The following is a 23330-nucleotide window of genomic DNA, read 5'->3' on the forward strand; positions in this document are numbered from 1 at the left end:
CAATGCTGTTCCACCTCCTGCTTGCCCTAGTATCCCTTCATGTATGTCATGTGACATGCAGAAGACTGGTGCTGGACTCTCTGTCCTGACGTTTATTTTGCTTTCTCCAAAATACCAATATTTTGCAAAAAGGTTAATCAAGATTGCACAAAAGGTGAAGCCTTGCCTAGTAAAGAGGTTAGGTAGAACATATGCAGCACTGTTTTATGGCCAAGGATCAATGGGATTCCTTCAAATATTTTAAAAATTGTTTAATCAATGTGGTTAAAAAAAAAACAAGTAACACGTTTGCAGTTTCCCATTATCCTGGCTGATGCACATGCTGCATTTCCATGCTAATAAAACTAAATCTTACCATGTAAATGTTTTTTTATTACTGAGGGAAGATACCCTTTAACCATGCTATTCACATTAACATTCATTATTATATATGACCCCAGTTTTTTCCAAGTCTTTCTTTTATTCCAATGTAGGACAACCAAATATACCCTTGGCACATGTCCTAGCAGTCGCTTCAAGCAGCCTTTCTTTCTTTAATAAGATGCCTTGTATCACATCATGGTTGTGACAACACCTGATTACCAATGGGAGGAGTAAGTACACCAAAACAGTACTTTAATCTGAATTAGTGAGTGTTTTGTGTGTACAGCAACCACATCCAGCTGTCCTTTCCATGCCTGCATATTCATCCAGTGACTATTTCATGTAATCAGGGATTTTCTCCTGCGCTTTGAAATGACTGCAGGATTATTTTTTTTCTCCTTATGAAGAAACCTAATGAAACAGTGACCAAAATCCGGATCTTTCTTCAGACAGGTGAGGCATGTTGTTACAGATTTATATATAATATTTATTTCCAGAACATGAGTGGAAATAAGGAGACAGGTGGATGTCAAGAACTGGACACAGTCAACTTCTCTGATTAAATATACTTTTTTTTTTTCTACGGTAAAAATAAGAAGGTTGATTTCCACAACCAGTGACAGATCCATCAAAGTGCGGCTCAGTGCTAGAGAGAGGTGACAACTGTAAAGGTGGCCACACACCATACAATAAAATGATCCGATTTTACAGAAATGAGATAAATACGATCGGATCTCCCGAAAAAATCTAAAGCTTTTTTTGACTGAAAAGTCAGATTGGATTTCCCTTTTTTTTCGATTTTTATCTATCCGGAATGCTGGAAAATGTTCTGCAATTTTTCTAAAGATTGTATGGTGTGTGTTAGATTGTCATTTTATTAATAGACACACCCTAGCAATTTTCTCAGAGTTTTCAATCATTTTTATCCCAATTGGGGAAAAATTTAACATAGGTGTGTGGTAAATTGGTCATATTTTTGAAATGTTACAATCAGTCAGAAAATTTATTGCAATTCTTGAATTGAACAGATATTTAAAAAATTGTATGGTGTGAGGCTGCCTTAAGAGACGCTGGGTGTGACATCAGATGGATGACAATTCCATATAATTGTCTGGATATTGTCATTACACTGGCAAGCTGTATATAGTAGATAGACAGATCCTGCAGGCAGATAGATAGATACATAGATAGATAGATAGACAGACAGTTAGCCTGCTTAATGCTAATTGCAGCCCAAAGGTAAATGAGTAGAAAGTAGTCAAATCATCAACTTCTGAAAAAATATTTCTGCTAAACTAAGAATTCCATGTGGTATGAGCTATTCGATATGTGCGCAGTTTACGTTTTTTAGGGCCTGTTTCCACTACACGCAGATTCTGCATGTAGAAAACTGACTCCAATGAATGCCTATGGGCCTGTTTCCACTGAACGCGATTTTTCTGATGCAGATTTCCCATAGGCATTCATTGGAGTCAGTTTTCTGCATGCAGAATCTGCGTGTAGTGGAAACAGGCCCTACTACAAATACTAAACGGCTGTGGAGTAAATTGCATAAATCCATAATTTCCTGTATAGATATTTAAGTGTTCAGTAGGGCTGGTATATGGAATCAAAATCATATTATATATATGTTTATTATTATTATTATTTTATGTAGCACTTATATATTTTCACATAGCGCCTACCAGGGAATAACTTGCTATTGCTTAACCACTTGAGGACCGTGGGCTTTACCCACCTTAAGGACCAGACCCTTTTTTTCCATTCAGACCACTGCAGCTTTCACGGTTTATTGCTCACTCATTCAACCTACCACCTAAATGAATTTTGGCTCCTTTTCTTGTCACTAATAAAGCTTTCTTTTGGTGCTATTTGATTGCTGCTGCGATTTTTACTTTTTATTATATTCATCAAAAAAGACATGAATTTTGTCAAAAAAATGATTTTTTTAACTTTCTGTGCTGACATTTTTCAAATTAAGTAAAATTTCTGTATACATGCAGCACGAAAAATGTGGACAAACATGTTTTTGATTAAAAAAAAACCCATTTAGCCTATATTTATTGGTTTGGGTAAACGTTATAGCGTTTACAAACTATGGTGCAAAAAGTGAATTTTCCCATTTTCAAGCATCTCTGACGTTTCTGACCACCTATCATGTTTCATGAGGGGCTAGAATTCCAGGATAGTATAAATACCCCCCAAATGACCCCATTTTGGAAAGAAGATATCCCAAAGTATTCAGTGAGAGGCATGGTGAGTTCATAGAATATATTATTTTTTGTCACAAGTTAGCGGAAAATGACAGTTTGTGACAAGAAAAAAAAAAAGTTTCCATTTATGCTAACTTGCGACAAAAAAAAATGAAATCTGCCACGGACTCACCATGCCCCTCTCTGAATACCTTGAAGTGTCTACTTTCCAAAATGGGGTCATTTGTGGGGTGTGTTTACTGTCCTGGCATTTTGGGGGGTGCTAATTTGTAAGCACCCCTGTAAAGCCTAAAGGTGCTCATTGGACTTTGGGCCCCTTAGCGCAGTTAGGCTGCAAAAAAGTGCCACACATGTGGTATTGCCATACTCAGGAGAAGTAGTATAATGTGTTTTGGGGTGTATTTTTACACATACCCATGCTGGGTGGGAGAAATATCTCTGTAAATGACGATTGTTTGATTTTTTTTTACACACAATTGTCCATTTACAGAGATATTTCTCCCACCCAGCATGGGTATGTGTAAAAATACACCCCAAAACACATTATACTACTTCTCCTGAGTACGGCGATACCACATGTGTTGCACTTTTTTGCACCCTAACTGCGCTAAGGGGCCCAAAGTCCAATGAGTACCTTTAGGATTTCACAGGTCATTTTGGTTTCAAGACTACTCCTCATGGTTTAGGGCCCCTGTAATGCCAGGGCAGTATAGGAACCCCACTAATGATCCCATTTTAGAAATAAGACACCCCAAGGTATTCCGTTAGGAGTACGGCGAGTTCATAGAAGATTTTATTTTTTGTCGCAAGTGTGAGGATCCGCTCGGCTGCCTGTGCAGGAAGGCAGCCTTTTGACCACTGTTCAGGTCTGCATTCTGCAGGTCTCTGGAAGAGAGACCTTTTGTCAGTTTTGCAGCTTGCTGCTGAGGAATTTGCATATGTTTGTCATGCAGATTGCCTAGCCACATCCTTTGTAGGCTTGCTCTATATATACCATGTGATATCACAGACCTGGGCATGGTCATAAGGGTTAGTCCTGTGAAACATTCCTGGAGTGTCAGCCTTGCTCATTGTTTAAGATTAGCTTAGAGTAATTCCTGGGACTGCACTAGGCAGGTTCCCTAGTGCAGTTAGGATTGCTTATCTGTTTTGTTTGTCTGTTACGATTGTCCTGTCTCAGCGGTGGTCGACAGGAAGTCGTTCTGATTTTTGTTCTTGGAGTATAGCTGGAGCAGCGGTTGCTACCAGCTATCTCATCTGATCTGTCTTGCCTGGATTGCACTCGCCTGGCGCTAGTGCTGTGGATCCATCTGATCTCCATCTCTCTTGCTGTACTTGGATCGCACTTGCTCTGGCGGAAAGAGCAGTGGATCCAGCTCGCTCTGTTTCTATACTTGGATCGCACTTGCTCTGGCGGAAAGAGCAGTGGATCGTATCTCTCACTTATTTTTGTTTTCGTGTATCAGTCTTGTCTGCTACGAACGCTTGCTGGAGGCTCGGTGAGGTAACCGTTAAGCAAGCACTCGCGTCCTCTATTTCATGTTTGTCTGTCGGTGGTTAGTTAGGCGTGCTTGTCTCTGTTGTGCTTAACACGCGGAGACCACGCATAAACGCGTGCACTGTTGCGAATGAGTGCGGTGTTCGCGTTTAGTTAGCGTTTGTTATTTTCCTTATCTTCTCATTGTATATTTTCTGTGCCTTTGCTACTCTCGTGCTCTGCCTTGCTGTAGCATTGTGTCACCTCTGGCAAGCGCCTCTCTCGCGATTGCGTTCCTACTTCATATCTGCTGTTGTGTTTGCGACTAGTTTGGTGCACACATATACAATCTGTCCCTTTGCTCAATCTCATTCGCAATCGCTTCTCAGGCGATTGTGTTCTCACTCGGTTTTCTTTGTTGTGTGTCCGCCGTCGCAGGTGGCGGCTAGATTGGTGGACATACATACATTCCTCATCTGTGCTTATTCAGTCTTGTGTCGCTGTTAGCAATCACCATCTCTGGCGATTGCCTTCTCACCTGTTCTTCATGGTTGTGTGTTCATCGTCGCAGGGTGGCGACTAGATTGGTGGACACACATACCCTCTGTCACTTTGATCTCTCTCTTTCAGGGATATTTTGCCCTGCGTTTCTTCCCTTCGTGCAATTCCTGTCTGGCGTGTGTGGCAGGGCAGAGGAGCTGTTCCTCTGCACTCCACAGCTCCACCTGCCGACAGGAATTTCCCTCTACAGGTGCTTTGCACCTTTTGCTGGGTTCCCTCAAATTATACGCTTGTGGAGGATTTCCGCAGTGTCAGCGCACGCCCTGTGCGCTGATCACGGAGAGAATTCCACAATCGTTACAGTATGACCAGCCAAACAGAAATTCCCACTGTAGAGGGAATTTCCGATTTGTACGATTTCGTCAAATATGGGTCCTGTGTCTTTAAGAGGTTTAAGATACTGGACTCTGAAACCAGAGATGAGTTCATATCAGAATGTTCCAGATTCTTGGCAAATCCTGAATTTCAGGCCACCAATATTTCCACTTGGAGTGGTCAGATTGCTTACAATCTTTTCCAAGGGGATCTGTTCGTGTGGGCTGATGAGTATGCCAGACACGAGAATCTGAGACATAACCCTCGCAGATTTCTGGCTCATGTCTTTTCTCGTAAGCTTGGAACTTGCATGCCAAGTTATTTCTATGAGTTTTTTCCTGCAGTGCATGATGCTGATCAGATTAGGTTATGCAACATGTCTCTGTCATTTCCATATGTTAATGAGTTGGTGCTTGCAGGCCAGTCTGCTGATTTGGCTTGTCAGCCAAAAGATTCGTTGCCCATAGCAACCACAAATAAAGAGGTTATTTCTGTCAAGTCTGAAATGTGCAAAACCATTCAGTATGATAATGATGTTTACAATGATGTTGCTCAGTCTCCGGGTTTCTTGCCCCAATCCAAAGCTTATGTGGATCCTATTATAGGTAGGATCGCACACTATATTAAAGTAGTTAAAAAATCTGTTCTTGTTCCTGAACTCCACCCATATGGAGATTATCTGGATACTGGCTTGTTTGAACCTCCATTTGCCTCATGGGACATTGGGGCCTTGATGGAGGAATTTGATTTTGATTGGAAAGCCTTTTGCGATTTTTACATCGCAAAAAGCGAAGATGTCTTAAATGATTGTCTCGATTCTATGCAGGGGAGGACTGGGACCTTTTGGCCTGGGGGGAAAACACAACCTAGAGGCCCTTTTACGCTAACCCCAAGCCAAATGCATACCCCAGTCCAAATAAATATCAATTTTGTGTGCAAATGTATATAGTGTACATTTTAATGTTACATTAACTACATTAACTAGTTCCTGCAAAAAGGATGTTTGAAAACTATTTTGAAGGAGGAAGGATGGGAATACAATACACCTGTGGGTGCTGTGGCAAGGGGGTGGTAGCTGCCAATGAGTGGTTCAGGAAGCATGGATTCATTCTGGCTGCTGGTAGTGGTGTGATGGTGTGGAGGATATATTCTTACCCTACTCTAGGCTCCTTAGTACCACCTGGCCAATGTTTAAATGCCACAGCCTACCTGAATGTTGTTGCTGACCATGCCCATCCCTTCATGACCAAAGTGTACCTGGTGGCTTCTGAAGGCTACCAGCAGGATAATGCACCATGTCACAAAGCTCAGATCATCTAAAACAAGAAATAATGGCGACGAGTAGTGGTAGTAGGAGGATTACTGCTAGGTGTACCAGCAGTGAGACTAGGTGCAGCATCAGTGAGGCTGGTATTAGGTGTAGCAGCTGAGAGGTTAGGTGTAGCAGCTGAGAGGTTAGTGGTAGGTTTAGCGGCGGTAAGGTTGGTGTTAAGTGTGGCAGTGGTGAGTTTTGGTGACAGAGGTTAGTGCTAGGTGAGGGGGCAGTGAGGTGGCAGTGAAGTTAGAGTTATGTGCGGCGGCAGTGAGGTTTTTGTTAGGTGCTGCACCAGCGAGGTGTTTTGGCAGTGAGGTTAGCATTGGGTGCAGTGGCAGTGAGGTTGGCTTTAGGTACGGTGCCACCGAAGTGTGGCGGCAGTGAGGTTAGTGCTACGTGTGTCGGTGGGGAGGTTAGCACTATGTGAGGTGGCAGTGATAGAAGTGCTAGGTGCGTCCGCAGTGAGGTTAGTGTTAGGTGCTGCAGCAGTGAGGTTAGTGTTAGGTCCTGCAGCAGTGAGGTTGGTGTTAGGTGCGGCGCCATTGAGATGTGGCGGCAGTGAGATTAGTGCTGGGTAAGGCGGCAGTGAATTAGTGCTAGGTGCAGAAGCGGTGAGGTTAGTGGAAGGTGTGGCAGCAGTGAGGTTAGTGCTAGGTGCGGCGGCAGCGAGGTGTGTAGCGGCAGTGAGGTTATCGCTAGGTGAGGCGGCAGTGAGATTAGCATTAGGTGCGGAAGCGAGATTATCGTTAGGTGCGGGGAGGTTAGGTGTGGCGGTTAGATTAGCGATGAGATTAGTGTTAGGTGCAGTGGTGGTAAGATTAGCGTTAGGTGCAGCGGTGAGATTTCCGTTAGTTGCACTGGCTCAATACGTTAGACGCTTTGGTGGTGATGTAAGCATTATGTGTGGTAGTGAAATTACCGTTAGGTGCGGAGGAAAAATTACCATTAGGTGCTGTAGAGGTGAGGTTAGCATTAGGTGCGGCAGTGAGATTAGAGTTAGGTGCGGTGGTGGTGAGGTCAGTGTTAGGTGCGGTGGTGAAGTTAGTGTAAAGTGTGGCGGTGAGGTTAGCGTTAGGTGCGGTGGCGGTGAGGTTAGCGTAAAGTGCGACGGTGAGGTTAGCTTTAGGTGCGGTGGTGAGGTTAGCGTTGCGGCGGTTAGGTTAGCGTTGCGGCGGTGAGGTTAGCGTTAGGTGCGGCAGTAAGGTTAGCGCTAGGTGCGGCGGTAAGGTTAGCGCTAGGTGCAGCGGTGAGGTTAGCGTTAGGTGCGGCGGTGAGGTTAGCGTTAGGTGCGGCGGTGAGGTTAGCGTTTGGTGCGGCGGTGAGGTTAGCGCTAGGTGCGGCGGTGAGGTTAGCGCTAGGTGCGGCGGTGAGGTTAGCGCTAGGTGCGGCGGTGAGGTTAGCGCTAGGTGCGGCGGTGAGGTTAGCGCTAGGTGCGGCGGTGAGTTTAGCGTTAGGTGCGGCGGTGAGGTTAGCGTTAGGTGTGGCGGTGAGGTTAGCGCTAGGTGCGGTGGTGAGGTTAGCGCTAGGTGCGGTGGTGAGGTTAGCGCTAGGTGCGGTGGTGAGGTTAGCATTAGGTGTGGTGGTGAGATTAGCGATAGGTGCGATGGCGGTAAGGTTAGCTTTAGGTGTGGTGGTAGTGAAGTTAGCCCTCCCCCAGTATAGGCAGCCATAGAACCAGATATAGGAAGACAGGGAAATCCTAGAGCAGTGGTTCCCAACCTTTTCCAGGTCGTGACACATCACGAAAAACATTCAGATATCCGTGACACGTCACATCATGCCAAACATTCCGATATACATGACACATCCCGTATGATAGAAAAGAGGGACTCAGTACCAATCTGATGATGCTGCAGGCACAATGAGGGGCTCAGTAACAATCTGCTGATGTTGCAGGCACAATGAGGGGCTCAGTAACAATCTGCTGATGCTGCAGGCACAATGAGGGGTTCAGCAACAATCTGCTGATGCTGCAGGAACAATGAGGGGCTCAGTAAAAATCTGCTGATCCTGCAGGCACAGTGAGGGGCTCAGTAACAATCTGATGATGCTGCAGGCACAATGAGGGGCTCAGTAACAATCTGCTGATACTGCAGGCACAATGAGGGGCTCAGTGACAATCTGCTGATGCTGCAGGCACAATGAGAGGCTCAGTAACAATCTGCTGATACTGCAGGCACAATGGTGGGGAGCTCAGTAACAATCTGCTGATGCTGCAGGCACAGTGAGGGGCTCAGAAACAATCTGCTGATACTGCAGGCACAATGAGGGGCTCAGTAACAATCTGCTGATGCTGCAGGCACAATGAGGGGCTCAGTGACAATCTGCTGATGCTGCAGGCACAATGAGGGGCTCAGTAACAATCTGCTGATGCTGCAGGCACAATGAGGGGCTCAGTGACAATCTGCTGATGCTGCAGGCACAATGAGGGGCTCAGTAACAATCTGCTGATGCTGCAGGTACAATGAGGGGCTCAGTAACAATCTGCTGATGCTGCAGGCACAATGAGGGGCTCAGTAACAATCTGCTGATGCTGCAGGCACAATGAGGGGCTCAGTAACAATCTGCTGATGCTGCAGGCACAATGAGGGGCTCAGTGACAATCTGCTGATGCTGCAGGCACAATGAGGGGCTCAGTAACAATCTGCTGATGCTGCAGGCACAATGGTGGGGAGCTCAGTAACAATCTGCTGATGCTGCAGGCACACTGAGGGGCTCAGTGACAATATGCTGATGCTGCAGGCACAATGAGGGGCTCAGTAATAACCTGCCGATGCTGCAGGCACAATGAGGGGCTCAGTAACAATCTGCTGATGCTGCAGGCACAATGAGGGGCTCAGTGACAAAGTAACAATCTGCTGATGCTGCAGGCACAATGAGGGGCTCAGTGACAATCTGCTGATACTGCAGGCACAATGAGGGGCTCAGTGACAATCTGCTGATGCTGCAGGCACACTGAGGGGCTCAGTAACAATCATGGGGGGGGGATTGGTGAGGGTGGCACAGCTAGCATAGTTGCCCCAGTATAGGGAGTTTAGTTGCCTCAGTATAGCTAGTATAGTGCCCCAGTATAGTCAGTATAGTGCCCCAGTATAGCCAGTATAGTGCCCCAGTATAGCCAGTATAGTGCCCCAGTATAGTCAGTATAGTGCCCCAGTATAGCCAGTATAGTGCCCCAGTATAGCTAGTATAGTGCCCCAATATAGCCAGTATAGTGCCCCAGTATAGCCAGTATAGTGCCCCAGTATAGCCAGTATAGTGCCCCAGTATAGTCAGTATAGTGCCCCAGTATAGCTAGTATAGTGCCCCAGTATAGTCAGTATAGTGCCCCAGTATAGCCAGTATAGTGCCCCAGTATAGCTAGTATAGTGCCCCAGTATAGCTAGTATAGTGCCCCAGTATAGTGCCCCAGTATAGCTAGTATAGTGCCCCAGTATAGTGCCCCAGTATAGCTAGTATAGTGCACCAGTATAGCCAGTATAGTGCCCCAGTAAAGCCAGTATAGTGCCCCAGTATAGCCAGTATAGTGCCCCAGCCCAGTATAGCCAGTATAGTGCCCCAGTATAGTGTCCCAGTATAGCTAGTATAGTGCCCCAGTATAGCTAGTATAGTGCCCCAGTATAGCGCCCCAGTATAGCTAGTATAGTGCCCCAGTATAGCCACAATAGTGCCCCAGTATAGCCAGAATAGTGCCCCAGTATAGCCAGTATAGTGCCACAGGTTAGCGCCACAGTATAGTGCCCCAGGATAGCCAGTATAGTGCCCCAGTATAGTGCCCCAGTATAGTGCCCCAGTATAGCCGGTATAGTGCCCTAGTATAGCCGGTATAGTGCCCCAGTATAGCCAGTATAGTGCCCCAGTATAGCCAGAATAGTGCCCCAGTATAGCGCCCCAGTATAGCCAGTATAGTGCCCCAGTATAGTCAGTATAGTGCCCCAGGATAGCTAGTATAGTGCCCCGGTATAGCCAGTATGGGTAGGTGGTGCCCCCCGCCCGTCCCCGCCGCTGTTATTACCTTAACAGCGGCCGCTCTCCCCTCTCCGGCGCATGTATTTATTCAAGCAGCGTATCTCCCGGCTGCTCTGTGTGTGATGCGCAGGAAGCAGGGAAGCGGCTTCCTGTAGCGGCGATATGTATCGCCGTTACTATGGTAACCGAGCCATGCTTCCTGCGCATCACACACAGAGCAGCCGGGAGATACGCTGCTTGAATAAATACATGCGCTGGAGAGGGGAGAGCGGCCGCTGCTAAGATAATAAGGCGATCTGCGGGGGAGACGAGCAGGGGGAGCAGAGAGCGGCGACACATAGCTGGTGCTGCCGCGACACATAAATGTGTTGCGGCACACTGGTTGGGAACCTCTGTCCTAGAGCATAAGTACCAAAGAGCCCCCCACCCACAGTAAGCCAGTGAGCCTCCTGACAGTTTTAGTGATAGAGAAGGAGACAGGGACACCCCCAATACAGTTTGTAGGGGAGAGGAGGTTGATATATCTCACTCACCATTCCAGAGTTCTGCATTTGCAGGAAATAATTGCTCCCGTTTAGGGGCGGAGCTTAGCGGCAATTTGGGGGCGGAGCTTTGCCGTGATTTTGGCGGTGGTTCCTCCTAGGGTCTCTGCAATTCCCCCAGCACAGTGCATCTTCGGGCTGGGGGTGGAGTTTGGAAGCCACAGTGCAGCCAGCCAATGACCAATCTCGGGGCAGGCTCGAGGAGGAGCAGGAGTTCTCTCACCCAATGCCCTGGACTGCAGCCCGATATGAGCGAAGAGCTACTGCTGGGGGCGGGGCTTTAGATTGATCGGCCACAGCACTGCAAAAGTTATTTATGACGGCACAAATAAATAGTGCTGCGCAGCCGGCCCTGGATGCCTGAGGAGGCGGCGGCCCGGGGGGAATCCGCCCCCCGTCCTCCCGGGCCAGTCCGCCCCTGATTCTATGTACCTTTTGATTGATTCCGATGAATGTGACGAGGGTGATGTGGATCTGCTGATTTATGTATGGCAGACGATTTTGGATGAGTTGCACACACACCAATCAATTGATTCCAATAAAGAGACATCGTTGTCGGATAATTGTTCCTGCCTTTCTGGGTTAAAGCATGTGAGTCTTGACATTGTGCGATCTGAAATGAGTGGGTGTGCCACTGTGGTTGATTCCTGTGAGAATCCTGGAGGATTCTCTCTTGACTGCGTGCAGTTTGAATCTGTGCGATCTGATGCCTGTTTCTCGGATGTTCCTGCAGATTGTGATCAGCATGAATGTGCCAGTTTTCTCAAGGATGTGTGGGACCCCTTGTCATTTAGAGACAGATCTTTAAGATCTTCCATCTGTGATCCTGCTATGGGGAAAATTCCAAAATTATGCAGCATCAAAAGTAAAATTAATATGTCTAATAACGTTTTTCCTGATGTTGTCGCTATTTCTACTGCAAATGCGTCTTTGTCTCACCCTGTTCACACCTGTAAGGGCCCGTCGCCTGGTGACAGTTGCTCCAGTGTTTCTGTCCTGAACGCCTTACAGTCTGCCCCGCAGATCGCGGAGGTTTGGGCTATGGAAGCGTCAGTTTCACAACCTAAAGCGATTTTTGATTCGCAAGTTTTGCGTTCTGACTCCTCGGATTTGACATTGTTAGCCGAATCTAAGAGTGAGACAGCGCTTCGGTTTTGCGAATCTGATGCTGAAGCTTCTTTGCTTTGCCCAGAGAAGCTTTCTCTGAATCTGCCATGTACCATGAATGAAAACATGATCTCCACTCGCACTGACATTTGTGAGTCCCTTTCTTGTTCTGAGGAAAATGCTGATTCGGCACCCTGTACTCTGGATGAGTTAATATGGCCTTGTTTAGAGTCTCCTGCAGTGTCCCTAGAGGCTCGTCTAGGTATTGCTACTATACTCACCTGTTTTTCTGCAGTTTTGGAGTTGCAAGCTAGTTTGACTGCTACGCAGAATTCTGGGTGCAGTGAGATTAAAGTTAGGGAGTCAGTGTGTGTTCCAGTAAATATTCCTGTACATTCCGCTCATGATGATGAAATTCAGTCTCAGTTTATGGTGGAACCTTCCCTGGGACATCTGCCCTGTCCACAAAATAAAGTTCCAGTTTTGCCCTGTAACATGGATAGTTCAGAATCCTTCTCAGAAAACTTGAAAAATGATGTTCCTGAGGTCTTGTCTGATGTCCTGGAGACCTCCGAGTTCCTCCCAAAGGGTGCAGAACTTGTAGGAGATGTCTCCTGCCCCCCAAGTCCTTCTGAGGTGTTGCCCACTTCAGTAGGCATTGCTGTTGTGCTGACTACCTTTGCAGCTCTGGTGGAGCTTCACTCATATGTAGTCAATGATGATATTACTGTCACAGAGATTTCTAGGTTTGAGTCCAAGCCTTCTTTTGAAAGTCCAGTGCTTGTGACCACTACTCGTGATGATTCTCTGCCCGGTTCTGGCTTTGGTCTTGTCATGACGGACTCTGAGCTTGGCAGTTCCTCGACGTGTCCTGAGGTTCCCCTTGGGCTAGTGTACCCCGATGTGTTCTGTGACCCAGAAAGCCCACGTGTGTCTTGGTTGCCAGTCTGCTCAGATGCTTCCTCGGTGGAAACCTGTTCTGATGTTGCCTGCCTGCATGCCCAGAGGTGGTCCCTGAAGGCCCTGGTCTTGATGCTTGTCCTGGTAATTCTGAATCCGGATTTGTCATTGGTTCCATAGGGGTTCTAGATAGTTCTCTGTGTGAGCCTGGTGATCGTTCTGCCCTCCTGGGATCTCTGCGGAGCTTCAAAGTGTTCTGGGAGATCCTGGGAGAAATATTTCCTGGTACCTTGGATGAGATCAGCAGTGGGTGCTTTGTGGAAAAGGACACTTTGAATGGGTATTGTGACAGGCTTGGTATTTTTGGACGGTCCTTGGAAGGTGGTGAGCATAGCTCGGTGGGTGTCGATGGCTTCTTCTCAGGCATTCACAGTCCTGATGGGTGTTACACTGAGATTTGTGGTACTGATGGGCATGTTTCGGTGGCTTCTCCTTCCGATGAGGTAGGTTTCGGGTGGGCTGACTCTGGAATTGGGCCTTGTCGGGCTGTCCTGACCTTCATGAGTCTTCAGTTAGAGTCTTTTGCAAATATCAGGTTAGAGGCTCGTCTGGAATCCGACCCTAGAGGGGGGGGGGTACTGTGAGGATCCGCTCGGCTGCCTGCGCAGGCAGGCGGCCTTTTGACCACTGTTCAGGTCTGCATTTTGCAGGTCTCTGGAAGAGAGACCTTTTGTCAGTTTTGCAGCTTGCTGCTGAGGAATTTGCATACGTTTGTCATGCAGATTGCCTAGCCACATCCTTTGTAGGCTTGCTCTATATATACCATGTGATATCACAGACCTGGGCTGGTCATAAGGGTTAGTCCTGTGAAACATTCCTGGAGTGTCAGCCTTGCTCATTGTTTAAGATTAGCTTAGAGTAATTCCTGGGACTGCACTAGGCAGGTTCCCTAGTGCAGTTAGGATTGCTTATCTGTTTTGTTTGTCTGTTGCGATTGTCCTGTCCCAGCGGTGGTCGACAGAAAGTCGTTCTGATCTTTCAGCGGTTGCTACCAGCTATCTCATCTGATCTGTCTTGCCTGGATCGCACTTGCCTGGCGCTAGTGCTGTGGATCCATCTGTAGTGATAAAAATCCCGCTGCACCAGATGGTAGGGCAAAATAGAAAAGTCTTTATTAAGTTATTCCATATCAAAATGTTACAGATAAAAGCTCACGCGTATCGGAGCAATAGATGGCTCCTTAATCATAGCTTGATTAAGGAGCCATCTATTGCTCCGATACGCGTGAGCGTAGTCACTACTTCTGGACTTTTGGCTTTGCAACTCCCTGCTCCCATTTGGGATATTTTGTGAGTGTAGCAGTCTCCCTTCCTTCTGTACTGTGGATCCATCTGATCTCCATCTCTCTTGCTGTACTTGGATCGCACTTGCTCTGGCGGAAAGAGCAGTGGATCCAGCTCGCTCTGTTTCTATACTTGGATCGCACTCGCTCTGGCGGAAAGAGCAGTGGATCGTATCTCTCACTTATTCCTGTTTTCGTGTATCTGTCTTGTCTGCTAGGAACGCTTGCTGGAGGCTCGGTGAGGTAACCGTTAAGCAAGCGCTCGTGTCCTCTGTTTCATGTTTGTCTGTCGGTGGTTAGTTAGGCGTGCTTGTTTCTGTTGTGCTTAACATGCGGAGACCGCGCATAAACGCATGCACTGTTGCGAATGAGTGCGGTGTTCGCGTTTAGTTAGCGTTTGTTAATTTCCTTATCTTCTCATTGTATATTTGCTGTGCCTTTGCTACTCTCGTGCTCTTCCTTGCTGTAGCCTTGTGTCACCTCTGGCAATCGCCTCTCTCGCGATTGCGTTCCTACTTCATATCTGCTGTTGTGTATGCACCGTCGCGGGTTGGCGACTAGTTTGGTGCACACACATACAATATGTCCCTTTGCTCAATCTCATTCGCAATCGCTTCTCAGGCGATTGCGTTCTCACTCAGTTTTCTTTGTTGTGTGTCCGCCGTCGCAGGTGGCGGCTAGATTGGTGGACATACATACATTCCTCATCTGTGCTTATTCAGTCTTGTGTCGCTGTTAGCAATCGCCATCTCTGGCGATTGCCTTCTCACCTGTTCTTCATGGTTGTGTGTTCATCGTCGCAGGGTGGCGACTAGATTGGTGGACACACATACCCTCTGTCACTTTGATCTCTCTCTTTCAGGGCTATCTTGCCCTGTGTTTCTTCCCTTCGTGCAATTCCTGTCTGGCGTGTGTGGCAGGGCAGAGGAGCTGTTCCTCTGCACTCCACAGCTCCACCTGCCGACAGGAATTTCCCTCTACAGGTGCATTGCACCTTTTGCTGGGTTCCCTCAAATTATACGCTTGTGGAGGATTTCCGCAGTGTCAGCGCACGCCCTGTGTGCTGATCACGGAGAGAATTCCACAATCGTTACAGCAAGTTAGCGGAAATTGATTTTAATTGTTTTTTTTCACAAAGTGTCATTTTCCGCTAACTTGTGACAAAAAATAAAATCTTCTATGAACTCACCATACTCCTAACGGTATACCTTTGGGTGTCTTCTTTCTAGAATGGGGTCATTTGTAGGGTTCCTATACTGCCCTGGCATTTTAGGGGCCCTAAACCGTGAGAAGTAGTCTTGAAACCAAATGTCGCAAAATGACCTGTGAAATCCTAAAGGTACTCATTGGACTTTGGGCCCCTTAGCGCACTTAGGGTGTAAAAAAGTGCCACACATGTGGTACCGCTGTACTCAGGAGAGGTAGTATAATGTGTTTTGGGGTGTATTTTTACACATTCACAGAGCATACAAGGCAGTCCGTGCACAGCTTCCCAAAATCACATTTATTTTGCCATAATTTTTCGCCAGCAGGCAAGAAACATGTCACATTGCATAAGACATATACACAGTGGGTCGATCTGACCTGAGTGGAGGACGGGTGCGGGAGGGTGACCAGGGGATGAGAGGACGGCGCAACAGCCGTTTCGCGCCGGTGTGGTGCCTGTTCACGTGCGTTTGTCCCAGGGCAATGGCGGCGTGCACGGACTTCCGAGATGTTAGCTGAAAGCCCCACCCATCACGCTCGCCATTGGCCCGCAGTGTTGGGGAGTGAGTGTGTTCGGGTTGAGGGGGAGGAGACCTATTGCGTATCATTGTGGGTGTGAGAAGTGATGTGTCCGCCTATGGGGTGTGTCTGTGAAGGAAAAAGGGGAGGATCGCCTGTCCCGGCGAATGTCATAGTGACGTGCCTTACTATATTCAACGAGTGCCGAAATATCATATATAACATAAATTCTTGGGCTAACATGCCAAAAAAAACCATCCCTGCTTCAAATCTTAGTGGAAGTGCATGCTATACCTATCAGGAAGACCTACATCACCCCAAATAGATCCCATTGTCGTGACTGTTACAGTCTCCATATGCTACCATTAAAAAAACATTTTTATTTACACATATTGGTTAAAACCACCTCGTATCCCTACTTAAAAACACTGAGAGGGAGGGGGGAATGGGAAAGAAAAGGAGCAAACGAGGCCTAAGGACTGTTCTCTGGGTAAAATCCTTTACTCCCACCCACTGTCCTATTCCTATTCTGAGCCGACCACCATTGGTTCGGCCAGACCTGGGTGTCCCCCAGGATACTATGTCCAAAAGCGCAGAGAGAAGAAAAGGGGCAGAGATTACTGGCACACAGCCCACCGTAAAGGAACATGGGAGAGCAGCCTTGCACCATAGAAAGAGGGAGAGTTGCATAAGACCAAAGCCACCATCAGAGTCCATTAGGGTTAAATCAGGAATAGGGTGAGAGCGTACTGGACCAGACGGTGCATTGACGAAATGGTCTCACTCCAAAGGGGGAGAAAGGCAATCACCGAGCCCACTCTTCCCCCATAAAAAGGAGAGTGAATATGGCCACCAGAATGCTGGTGGCACCTCTTGTCACGTCGACCTCCGTACTCATTATACACCTGTCTCTCCGCCCACCCTCTTTATGCAACATCGCTCTAGGCATGCCCATGAGCTACGGTGCAGAGTTTCCTGTGCCCAGGACATCCACCGGTGTGTGGAAATCTCAGGGAAGCACATGCAGAGATATATAAAGCAGGGAGGTCTCCCATTGTGCAGAGGAGAGAAATTTCCCAAGAAATTTGTGTGTTGTGTGTCCGCCGTCGCAGGTGGCGGCTAGATTGGTGGACATACATACATTCCTCATCTGTGCTTATTCAGTCTTGTGTCGCTGTTAGCAATCGCCATCTCTGGCGATTGCCTTCTCACCTGTTCTTCATGGTTGTGTGTTCATCGTCGCAGGGTGGCGACTAGATTGGTGGACACACATACCCTCTGTCACTTTGATCTCTCTCTTTCAGGGCTATCTTGCCCTGTGTTTCTTCCCTTCGTGCAATTCCTGTCTGGCGTGTGTGGCAGGGCAGAGGAGCTGTTCCTCTGCACTCCACAGCTCCACCTGCCGACAGGAATTTCCCTCTACAGGTGCATTGCACCTTTTGCTGGGTTCCCTCAAATTATACGCTTGTGGAGGATTTCCGCAGTGTCAGCGCACGCCCTGTGTGCTGATCACGGAGAGAATTCCACAATCGTTACAGCAAGTTAGCGGAAATTGATTTTAATTGTTTTTTTTCACAAAGTGTCATTTTCCGCTAACTTGTGACAAAAAATAAAATCTTCTATGAACTCACCATACTCCTAACGGTATACCTTTGGGTGTCTTCTTTCTAGAATGGGGTCATTTGTAGGGTTCCTATACTGCCCTGGCATTTTAGGGGCCCTAAACCGTGAGAAGTAGTCTTGAAACCAAATGTCGCAAAATGACCTGTGAAATCCTAAAGGTACTCATTGGACTTTGGGCCCCTTAGCGCACTTAGGGTGTAAAAAAGTGCCACACATGTGGTACCGCTGTACTCAGGAGAGGTAGTATAATGTGTTTTGGGGTGTATTTTTACACATTCACAGAGCATACAAGGCAGTCCGTGCACAGCTTCCCAAAATCACATTTATTTTGCCATAATTTTTCGCCAGCAGGCAAGAAACATGTCACATTGCATAAGACATATACACAGTGGGTCGATCTGACCTGAGTGGAGGACGGGTGCGGGAGGGTGACCAGGGGATGAGAGGACGGCGCAACAGCCGTTTCGCGCCGGTGTGGTGCCTGTTCACGTGCGTTTGTCCCAGGGCAATGGCGGCGTGCACGGACTTCCGAGATGTTAGCTGAAAGCCCCGCCCATCACGCTCGCCATTGGCCCGCAGTGTTGGGGAGTGAGTGTGTTCGGGTTGAGGGGGAGGAGACCTATTGCGTATCATTGTGGGTGTGAGAAGTGATGTGTCCGCCTATGGGGTGTGTCTGTGAAGGAAAAAGGGGAGGATCGCCTGTCCCGGCGAATGTCATAGTGACGTGCCTTACTATATTCAACGAGTGCCGAAATATCATATATAACATAAATTCTTGGGCTAACATGCCAAAAAAAACCATCCCTGCTTCAAATCTTAGTGGAAGTGCATGCTATACCTATCAGGAAGACCTACATCACCCCAAATAGATCCCATTGTCGTGACTGTTACAGTCTCCATATGCTACCATTAAAAAAACATTTTTATTTACACATATTGGTTAAAACCACCTCGTATCCCTACTTAAAAACACTGAGAGGGAGGGGGGAATGGGAAAGAAAAGGAGCAAACGAGGCCTAAGGACTGTTCTCTGGGTAAAATCCTTTACTCCCACCCACTGTCCTATTCCTATTCTGAGCCGACCACCATTGGTTCGGCCAGACCTGGGTGTCCCCCAGGATACTATGTCCAAAAGCGCAGAGAGAAGAAAAGGGGCAGAGATTACTGGCACACAGCCCACCGTAAAGGAACATGGGAGAGCAGCCTTGCACCATAGAAAGAGGGAGAGTTGCATAAGACCAAAGCCACCATCAGCGTCCATTAGGGTTAAATCAGGAATAGGGTGAGAGCGTACTGGACCAGACGGTGCATTGACGAAATGGTCTCACTCCAAAGGGGGAGAAAGGCAATCACCGAGCCCACTCTTCCCCCATAAAAAGGAGAGTGAATATGGCCACCAGAATGCTGGTGGCACCTCTTGTCACGTCGACCTCCGTACTCATTATACACCTGTCTCTCCGCCCACCCTCTTTATGCAACATCGCTCTAGGCATGCCCATGAGCTACGGTGCAGAGTTTCCTGTGCCCAGGACATCCACCGGTGTGTGGAAATCTCAGGGAAGCACATGCAGAGATATATAAAGCAGGGAGGTCTCCCATTGTGCAGAGGAGAGAAATTTCCCAAGAAAAGGGGAAGATAGGGGAGAAAAGAAGAGGAGAAGGAAGAGAAAGTGTGTCGGGGAAGAAAGGGAAGGGAGGCGGGGGCCATACTCACTGGGGCTAGAGAGAGGGGGAAGCACTCCTATGTCCACCCACAAGTCCATGGGAATTCCGCTCCGTCACATCACCCAATTGGTTGACCATCAGACGTCCTAGGGGGAACTATAAATGTGGCAACTGCAAATATTGCCCACAAATGTTGGAAGGCACGAACCTCAGGCTGGGAGGGGTACAGTGGGAGGTTAGGGCTTTCATAACCTGCCAGGCAGAATTTGTCTCTTATGTCATCTTCTGTCCCTGCCACTTTTATTATGTGGGCAAAACAACTCGGCCCCTCAAAGAGAGGGTGGGGGAACACCTCAAGTCCATCAGGTCGGGGAGGGGATGCCCTCGCCTAATTGAACATGTCAGAGAAGCCCATGGAGGCAAGTCCAAATGTTTAAAATTTGCGGGACTCCTGCACGTTGCAAACCCAAGAAGGGGAGGCAATAGAGATCAGGAGCTAACTCGTCGTGAATCTCATGTAATCTTACGCACAGAAGCAATGGGGCCTTTGGGCCTCAATGATAGGTTGGAACTATCTTGTTTCCTCGACCCTTGAGCTTCTGGGGCTTCCCCTCTTCCCATGGACTTGTGGGTGGACATGGGAGTGCTTTCCCCTCTCTCTAGCCCCAGTGAGTATGGCCCCCGCCTCCCTTCCCTTCCATTCCCAACACACTTTCTCTTCCTTCTCCTCTTCTTTTCTCCCCTATCTTCCCCTTTTCTTGGGAAATTTCTCTCCTCTGCACAATGGGAGACCTCCCTGCTTTATATATCTCTGCATGTGCTTCCCTGAGATTTCCACACACCGGTGGACGTCCTGAGCACAGAAAACTCTGCACCGTAGCTCATTGGCATGCCTAGAGCGATGTTGCATAAAGAGGGTGGGCGGAGAGACAGGTGTATAATGAGTACGGAGGTCGACGTGACAAGAGGTGCCACCAGCATTCTGGTGGCCATATTCACTCTCCTTTTTATGGGGGAAGAGTGGGCTCGGTGATTGCCTTTCTCCCCCTTTGGAGTGAGACCATTTCGTCAATGCACCGTCTGGTCCAGTACGCCCTTACCCTATTCCTGATTTAACCCTAATGGACGCCGATGGTGGCGTTGGTCTTATGCAACTCTCCCTCTTTCTATGGTGCAATGCTGCTCTCCCATGTTCCTTTACGGTGGGTTGTGTGCCAGTAATCTCTGCCCCTTTTCTTCTCTCTGCGCTTTTGGACATAGTATCCTGGGGGACACCCAGGTCTGGCCGAACCAATGGTGGTCGGCTCAGAATAGGAATAGGACAGTGGGTGGGAGTAAAGGATTTTACCCAGAGAACAGTCCTTAGGCCTCGTTTGCTCCTTTTCTTTCCCATTCCCCCCTGCCTCTCAGTGTTTTTAAGTAGGGATACGAGGTGGTTTTAACCAATATGTGTAAATAAAAATGTTTTTTTAATGGTAGCATATGGAGACTGTAACAGTCACGACAATGGGATCTATTTGGGGTGATGTAGGTCTTCCTGATAGGTATAGCATGCACTTCCACTAAGATTTGAAGCAGGGATGGTTTTTTTTGGCATGTTAGCCCAAGAATGTATGTTATATATGATATTTCGGCACTTGTTGAATATAGTAAGGCACGTCACTATGACATTCGCCGGGACAGGCGATCCTCCTCTTTTTCCTTCACAGACTCACCCCATAGGCGGACACATCACTTCTCACACCCACAATGATACGCAATAGGTCTCCTCCCCCTCAACCCGAACACACTCACTCCCCAACACTGCGGGCCAATGGCGAGCGTGATGGGCGGGGCTCCCAGCTAACATCTCGGAAGTCCGTGCACGCCGCCATTGCCCTGGGACAAACGCACGTGAACAAGCGCCACACCGGCGCGAAACGGCTGTTGCGCCGTCCTCTCATCCCCTGGTCACCCTCCCACACCCGTCCTCCACTCAGGTCAGATCGATCCACTGTGTATATGTCTTATGAATGTGACATGTTTCTTGCCTGCTGGCGAAAAATTATGGCAAAATAAATGTGATTTTGGGAAGCTGTGCACGGACTGCCTTGTATGCTCTGTGAATTTGTTGTGTTTCAATTTGCCCGGAAGCACGCCTCCTCATATACAGCTAACAGTGGAGTGAACCAGGACAGAGTTGGCACTCACAGGTGCAATAGACTTTTTCCTTCTTAGAAACCCCCCCCCTCGCTGAGTGCCAGGCAAACGAGCTTCTTTTGTGCACTGTATTTTTACACATACCCATGCTGGGTGGGAGAAATATCTCTGTAAATGGACAATTGTTTGATTTTTTTTACACACAATTGTCCATTTACAGAGAGATTTCTCCCACCCAGCATGGGTATGTGTAAAAATACACCCCAAAACACATTATACTACTTCTCCTGAGTACGGCGATACCACATGTGACACTTTTTTGCAGCCTAGGTGCGCTAAGGGGCCCAACGTCCTATTCACAGGTCATTTTGAGGCATTTGTTTTCTAGACTACTCCCTGGCATTTTACGGGCCCAAAACCGTGAGTAGTCTGGAAACCAAATGTCTCAAAATGACTGTTCAGGGGTATAAGCATCTGCAAATTTTGATGATGAGGTGGTCTATGAGGGGGCGAATTTTGTGGAACCAGTCATAAGCAGTGTGGCCTTTTAGATGACAGGTTGTATTGGGCCTGATCTGATGGATAGGAGTGCTAGGGGGGTGACAGGAGGTGATTGATGGGTGTCTCAAGGTGTGATTAGAGGGGGGAATAGATGCAAGCAATGCACTGGCGAGGTGATCAGGGCTGGGGTCTGAGGGCGTTCTGAGGGTGTGGGCGGGTGATTGAGTGCCCTAGGGGCAGATTAGGGTCTGATCTAATGGGTAACAGTGACAGGTGGTGATAGGGGGTAATTGATGGGTGATTGATGGGTAATTAGTGGGTGTTTAGGGTAGAGAACAGATGTAAACACTGCACTTGGGAGGTGATCGGACGTCGGATCTGCGGGCGATCTATTGGTGTGGGTGGGTGATCAGATTGCCCGCAAGGGGCAGGTTAGGGGCTGATTGATGGGTGGCAGTGACAGGGGGTGATTGATGGGTGGCAGTGACAGGGGGTGATTGATGGGTGATTGACAGGTGATCAGTGGGTTATTACAGGGAAGAAAAGATGTAAATGTTGCACTGGCGAATTGATAAGGGGGGGGGGGGGTCTGAGGGCAATCTGAGCGTGTAGGCGGGTGATTGGGTGCCTGCAAGGGGCAGATTAGGGTCTGATCTGATGGGTAACAGTGACAGGTGGTGATAGGGGGTAATTGATGGGTGATTGATGGGTAATTAGTGGGTGTTTAGGGTAGAGAAGAGATGTAAAAATGCACTTGGGAGGTGATCTGACGTCGGATCTGCGGGCGATCTATTGGTGTGGGTGGGTGATCAGATTGCCCGCAAGGGGGAGGTTAGGGGCTTATTGATGGGTGGCAGTGACAGGGGGTGATTTATGGGTGATTGACGGGTGATTGACGGGTGATTGACAGGTGATTGACAGGTGATTGACAGGTGATCAGGGGGATGGATGCATACAGTACACAGGGGGGGGGTGTCTGGGGAGAATCTGAGGGGTGGGGGGTGATCAGGAGGGAGCAGGGGGCAGTTTAGGGTATAAAAAAAAATAGCGTTTACAGATAGTGACAGGGAGTGATTGATGGGTGATTAGGGGGCTGATTGGGTGCAATCAGTGGTCTGGGGGGTGGGCAGGGGGGGGTCTGAGGGGTGCTGTGGGCGATCAGGGGGCAGGGGGGGGGGAATCAGTGTGCTTGGGTGCAGACTAGGGTGGCTGCAGCCTGCCCTGGTGGTCCCTCCGACACTGGGACCACCAGGGCAGGAGGCAACCTGTATAATACACTTTGTATACATTACAAAGTGTATTATATACTTTGTATGCGGCGATCCAGGTGCTAGTATCCTGCCGGCGCTTCCGAGCGGCCGGCGGGTTACAGCGCGACGGGGGCGGAGCCAGTAGCCGGCGGCCGATCGCGTCACGAATGACGCGATTGCGCCGCCCATCCCCGTAAAAGGACCGCCGCCATTTGTCTATACGGTGGTCCTTGCGGGGTCCACTTCCCGGCCGCCAATTGTATATACGGCGGTCGGGAAGTGGTTAAAGGACCACTATTAAGAAACATTTCAAAATGTAAAAT

The 23330-nt window shown here is 48.2% G+C and overlaps 1 protein-coding gene across 1 annotated transcript in view; it reads left to right on the forward strand.

Moving 5' to 3' along the window:
* Window positions 1-732: 732 nt before the first annotated feature.
* The window catches only part of OXGR1 (oxoglutarate receptor 1), a 40411-nt gene continuing 17813 nt past the window's right edge, over window positions 733-23330 (forward strand). Inside the window, exon 1 of the mRNA XM_068265253.1 lies at window positions 733-816. The gene's annotated coding sequence lies outside the window, so the exon portion shown is untranslated. The remainder of the gene's footprint in view (window positions 817-23330) is intronic.

The sequence above is a fragment of the Hyperolius riggenbachi genome, chromosome 2 (genome assembly GCF_040937935.1).
Source record: "Hyperolius riggenbachi isolate aHypRig1 chromosome 2, aHypRig1.pri, whole genome shotgun sequence".
In the NCBI taxonomy this organism is placed as follows: domain Eukaryota; kingdom Metazoa; phylum Chordata; class Amphibia; order Anura; family Hyperoliidae; genus Hyperolius; species Hyperolius riggenbachi.